Raw genomic sequence first — 6,312 nt, 5'->3', positions numbered from 1 at the left:
CACTGTTCACAGAAGAATTTGTTAATCTCCTAGTCTAGTTAATTATTTGGTATTTTAATATTAATTATTTGGGGTTTACTTTGGAATTTCATTGCGAAATCAGCAAGTAATGGCTCTGGAAAAAAAGAATTCTTTTATTTTCTTCCTTGGGCCCATTTTAAACGTTGCTTTAATTAGCACTGCAGCTCTATTTTAACAAGCCAGCCTGGCAATTCAGGATGTGACTTTCTGAAAGTGAAAGAAAACATCTAAGAGCTAACCAAGATTATCTGCTAATAATGCCCGGCTGTTTCCTGTCATAAAATGGGATTATGTGTGTGCTTTACAGAGTGACTTAATCTTGGAAAAAGAAACTAAGTCTCTGTGAGTGCTAATAGTGACATAATTTTTCTGAGAGACAGGGAAATTATAGCTCAACACGTTCTTTCAAGGAAATTATAACTCGACACATTTTTTTTCACTTTGTCAGCCTTGGATCCCTTGAAATGTCAGGTTTTTTTTAAGAAAAGCAGCAGTAATACATTGGTGGTGAGCTGCCATGCTGCATGCTCTATTTATTCACACTTCCATGGCAGGAAGAGAACAATTTATTTTTAAAATTAACACATCAACTGCGGTTTAAATTCTAGAAACTTTTTATGGCAAAAGCCAAAATTGTTTCTGTGAATTATCCTCTATGTGGTGACATTTATGAAATAACTGAATGATCCACTCTCCCTGACTCCGAAGAATTTATTTATTTATTTTATTTAATGTAGGAAGTCTCTGTAGGTTTGAAAACAATGTGTTGGGGTTTAGTTCTTGCTCACAATCTCTCTCTGTGTCTTGTTTTTGAGCAGGTCAGTAAGATGCTCTATTTTCCATCTCTGTCCTCTGTTTGAATTTCATTCCAAAATCCTGTGTAGAGTGTCACAGTGATGACTGGCTGTGTGTGAAACATGCAGGCTACCAACTTCCAAATACCTTCAGTTTGAGAAAAGTCTGTTAAGGTATATTGAGAAATTGTGCTACATATCGACCCATAAAAAATAAATTCCAATCTTCATAACAAAAATTATAGAGAACTCTTAGTCATGCAAAGATGGGGGGCTATTTAAGGTAAGAAAATGCTAATATCCAACAGCCACACTTAATAAGTATTATAAAAATGCTGTATTAATTATTCATAACCTGCAAAAGATGGTTAGCAGCTCAATTTTAATTAGATCTGGTTAGGAAGGAAACTATAGAGATTATTGCTATTGTTAATAGGGGTGTGGGGGAGCAGCTAGAAATGTGTATGTATGGCACAAAAACTGGGCAGATTTATGTGCATTGACTCTTTGTGGGGGGAAAAAATGAGGAGAGAGGGGGATAAGGACAGAAAAAGAATTAATTTCAGCTATTTGGACCCAAGAGATTCAAGGCCATGATAAGTGTAAAGGAGTTTTCTCTTGAGTCTGAGTCATCTGGGAGCCTCATTTCGTGGTTCTTCTCTATACCCCCAGCATAAGCACTACCTAAATTTATAGAAGTGTTTCAATACTAATATTAAATGTCATTCACAGTTCGTATCATTTTCTATACATGGAAGTATTTGAAGTATTTGGAGAGTGTGATGCTCTAGGTCTCAATGCTGCAGCTCAGTTGTTTTCTATGTCACTGGTCAGTGTGACCCAGCGGGTGAAATGGTGTTTGTGTGTCTGTAGCCTCCCTCCAAGCCCTGTGTTCATGCCTGCTGTGACGTCTGCTTGTATCTTAATACACCCAGCAAACCTGTTTGAATGTGACATTGACTTTTTTTTGGCATAGCAGCAGAGTTGTCTGTATTAAAGTGTATTTATAAAAAAATATATCTATTTTTTGTGGAACGAAAGTAGGATTCTAGTTAATACACCACTGGAAAAATGTTAGAAGCATTTTTACCAAGTTAATTTCTAATTCTTTGTACTTGTTAGTTACCTGATTTGTTTGCTAGGAGAACATCCACTGTGGCCCATCCTGTGGCAATGCAATGCACTGTTGTGCAGAGAATCTGGTTTTCAGAAAACTGGGAGTCTTTTGTTTCCCTTTGGGATAGTAGGGAACTGAGTAGATCACCAGGAATAAAAGGAACCTTGGCACGGAATCCACTTCTGTGGCTTTGGCTTCAGTCCCTAAACTGACTTATTGCAGATAGATATGTAGAGAGCAAAGATTGAGACTTCAGGATAAAAAAAAAAAAAATTAGATGCTACAATTTAGTCTTCCTGTAGGAGAAGGAGAGTCCTAAAATTAATTTATACAAGGATTAAATAGGGACTGCACTTGCTTAAATTGATTTCATATTGGCAGCTTAGTCATCAATGTGCATACTAGGGAATATGCTTAACTTTTTCCATTACCTTGGAAAATGGGTTCAAAAACATGTCACATTCATTAGCAAGTGTTTCTTCTCCTGTAACAAATTGCAAAATGTAAAAAAAAAAGAAATAAATTATTGATCCTAGAAATGAGGGTGATTGTCTGTTTTGTTTAATTATTTATATTAGCACGCAAAAAACATTCAAACTTTCATTTCAGATCCCTTCCATCAATATCCGAAGTCCAACTTTGTGCAAATGTATGTAACCAGCTTCACTTTTTGGTGGTTGTAAACACAGGGAAACTCTGCAGTGGTTTGGGTTGTTATGTGAGTAAAACCATCACATTAAGAGTGTTTAAGTGGGATTCAGCTTTCAGATTGGGAAAATGTCTTGGGGTGTAATTAAAAGAAATCAATATTGATTACATTAATGAAGCCAGCTGCTCAGGCTGTAATGAGGTGTATTGGGGTAATTCCACCTTGATGGCTTTGATATTTCAGTCAGAAATTCCTGGGAATATCTCTGTATTTCTCTGGGAGCAAAACAATTTACCAGCTCTCAGAGGAAAGAAATAGAATGTTTTTGTTTGAAAACATCTTCTATAATTAATTTTGATTCCACAGGATTACTGGGGACTCCTTAATAACACAGGATCCTGCAGTCTGTGCTGAAATTTGAGGAAGAAATTTGTTAATACAAAGCTTTACCTTTTGGATTATTACTTGGAGCTGCATGAAACACTTGGACTGAGCTCTGCGATGAGGTGGATACCTGAGCACAGGTTTGTAATGTGACTTTTTCAGCTGAAGATACACTTTGAGTGTGACATCAGTTCTCTTACAAGCTCTCCCAAATCAGAGACTTTGCCTGTACCTGTTCTCTGTGGTGAGATGTTATCTGCTGATTAAACTTCCTCTCGGAATTACCTGAACAACTGGAAGCATCAGGTCTATTTTCTTAGAATTCTTGATGCTGATTTCACTGAATACCTAAAGAGAAGAGAGAGAGCAAAATCAGTGCTGGTAACTCTAATAAGGCAGGTTAAACTCTCTGATTTTCGTGCTCAAGTATAATTACTTGGACTTGCTTAGAAATCTTCTGAGATTGAAAAGAATCTTAAAAAAAAAAAAATCCAAATTTTATTCCTGTGAAAACTCCCCAGTGTTAAATGTCTGCCAAAAATATACTGCATTACCAATGCTTTTTCTTTTTTTCCCCCCTCTTTTGCTGGTATGTCAGCCTCATTTATTAATAAATATGCCTAATCATCCTGGAGATGTTCTCTGCTTTTCCTCAGATTCTTATTTCTTATGACATTTGTAAGCTACTTAGTTATTGTGGCAAATCTTAAGTGTTCAACCTGTGTTTCTATTTTATTTGTCGTTGTTCAAGGGCATTCATCTATCTGTGACTTGCTTTCCCTTAACATTTCTTACTTGTAGGAAGAACACTTCTCAGTGATAAAGTACTCCAAGTTCCTCAATTTTTCCCTGTAGAGACAGTGTATCTTATTTTAGAGATTACTGAAGTCTCTCATTGCATGCTAGGATAAACCGAAAGTATTTATTCTCCCTATTTAAGTCCACAAAAAGGAGTAATTGCTTTACAGAGATAATTTTTTTCCCTAACCAGTGCTGTACAAGAACTTAAAATAGGAGGTGAAATCATACTGGATAATGTATTTTAATTAAAACTACAAAGAGAATTTAGGTAGGTAGAGCATAATTGCAGTTGGATGATTCCCAGCCATTATTTTGAAAACTGACATGGGACCTTAAATAACAAAGGCCTGTGTTATTTAAAAATAATTTAATTATTCTAGTGGAGGGCGTAAACCATGTTAATGAAGCTGCATATGAAAGTAGCAAGAAATAAAAACAGGGAAGTTCCAAACAGCAATAGAGAAAACACATAATTAAATTTACTTTATGAAAGGAAGATAACACAGATGGGAGAGAAGGGTTCTAAACATCTTCAGTTCTTCCTGTGGGATGACAGGATGAATCAGAAAAGGGGAATAGCAAACTGGATAGATTAATATAAGGAAGAAATTCTTCCCTGTGAGGGTGGTGAGGCCCTGGCACAGGTTGCCCAGAGAAGCTGTGGCTGCCCCATCCCTGGAAGTGTCCAAGGCCAGGTTGGACAGGGCTTGGAGCAACCTGGGCTAGTGGAAGGTGTCCCTGCCCATGGCAGGGGGTGGAACGAAATGAACTTTAAGGTTTCTTCCAACCCAAACCATTTTTTTATTCTGTACATATTTTATAATCTTTCTATTTTATCTGTAAGAGTAAAACAGTTATTCCAGATGACAAATTATTGGGATTTGCTGGTTTTACTGTATTTGCTGGCACAGTTATGCTCACAGCTCTACTTCTTGCACTTCCTTGGCTGTAGAAGTGTGTGTAGCTTTTGTTTATCCAGTGAAGGAAAGGAAAAAACTGGAGTAGCAAAGCTTAGGAATGGGAAACATCCAGCAGTCAGGGGTAAAGCTTTCTGTAGAATCTCAAACTGGTAAAGTGCATTTCCTTGCCCATGCAGCCGAGTGGAGAAGTGGATGTACAAACCCTGTTTCACCTATGAAAGGTGCTAATGTGCCAGACCTGAAAGCTAGAACCTCTTTTTAGTTAAAAAACTCCCAACCACCAAAACCAAAGCTCAACCCCAAACCCTGTTTTTATGAATGATGTGAAGGGCACTGTGCACCGTCGTTCTGCCAGTGTTACTCTCCACACTGGCATTCAACTGGCTTTGAAAATCATGTTTTTATTTCCCAAATGCATTCCTTACCACCCTGATCTATAATTAAGTGTCTAATTAAGCCTGCTGACTGCTTTGATGTCTGTACAGGTTCATAAGTCAGGAGAACAGAGGGTTCACTATAACCCCTAAAATTAACGTGTGTGCAGAGACCTGAGGTGTAAGTTCAGAGGAATCAAACTCTCTGCCCCAGACACACAAGACTCTCTTAGCACTGAGATGTCACATTTAAAGGATGTTCCCCCACTGGAATTCATCAGCTGGCATTGGTCACAACCTAAATTTGAAATAACAGTGCAGAAATGTTCTTTGCAGCTGACAAACACATGGATATGCTTCCTGTGGTTGGCTGGCAAGATGTTTGGAGGAAACACGAGCACAACTGTTACCACTCAGATAACTTTAAGAACTATTATTTCAACCAATGTTTAAATTTCTCTAAGATATGTTAAAATGAGAAAGATCATTTCCAGCCAAAGCAAAAATCTGCACTTTTTTTTTGGCTTTTAATGCCAAATAAGCATCACAATTTTCTCCTTAGATTAACCGGATATTTGGTACAAAATATTTTTTCCATCTGTTTTTTTTTTTTTTTTCATGTCTTAAAGTTGGTCTAGAGGGAAGGGTAAGTATAATTAATGCCTTAAGTAATCCTTTAGGCCTGGTGCCTCCAACAGGCCCAAACACGTTGGGCTTATTCATGTGGTTGAAATTAAATTCTTCAGTTGCTTCCTGAGGAGAAAGATCTTGAATTCTTTGTTCATCCAAATGATGTGAATTCCCTTCTGCAGTGTTTTTGTGACTGATGTGCTTCTACCTGAGCTCTCAGTGCATCCCCTCATGACAATCACAATCCATCCACCCTGCCTGGGCTGCTGCTGCTGTAATTAATTTCCTGGTGCCAATTGCGTGAGTAAGGAATTTGAGTCATGTGACTAATTAAGGTCTTTGCTGCTCAGCCAGGCCTAATTGGTTCTGTCAGGAATAAATCTTTAATGGTTTCAACTGGGCCTCTTCTCTACCCAGGTCAAAACTGGATCGATTCAGAACAGGATTCTTCCATTCATCTGAGCAGTGAAATGGCTCTGAGGTGAACTTACCGTGACCTTTCAGTATCTAAGGGAGCTCCAAGAGAGCTGGGGATGGGATTTGGACAAGGGCCTGGAGTGACAGGACAAGGGGAAATGGCTTCAAACTGACAGAGGGCAGGGTTAGATTAGATATGAGGAAG

General features: G+C 38.0%; 1 long non-coding RNA gene across 1 annotated transcript; it reads right to left on the bottom strand.

Moving 5' to 3' along the window:
* Nucleotides 1–871: 871 nt before the first annotated feature.
* On the bottom strand, nucleotides 872–6,174 carry LOC113955159. The gene is made up of 6 exons (XR_003530439.1): nucleotides 5,899–6,174; nucleotides 3,402–3,439; nucleotides 3,251–3,313; nucleotides 2,364–2,416; nucleotides 1,942–2,182; nucleotides 872–981 (listed from the first exon to the last, which is right to left on the bottom strand). It is a non-coding gene; the product is annotated as an uncharacterized LOC113955159 (long non-coding RNA).
* Nucleotides 6,175–6,312: the final 138 nt, after the last annotated feature.

This window comes from Corapipo altera, unplaced genomic scaffold, assembly GCF_003945725.1.
Source record: "Corapipo altera isolate COAL_440 unplaced genomic scaffold, ASM394572v1 271, whole genome shotgun sequence".
In the NCBI taxonomy this organism is placed as follows: domain Eukaryota; kingdom Metazoa; phylum Chordata; class Aves; order Passeriformes; family Pipridae; genus Corapipo; species Corapipo altera.
Note: the sequence above shows the minus strand (reverse complement) of the source record. Positions and strands in the feature narration are given on the sequence as shown.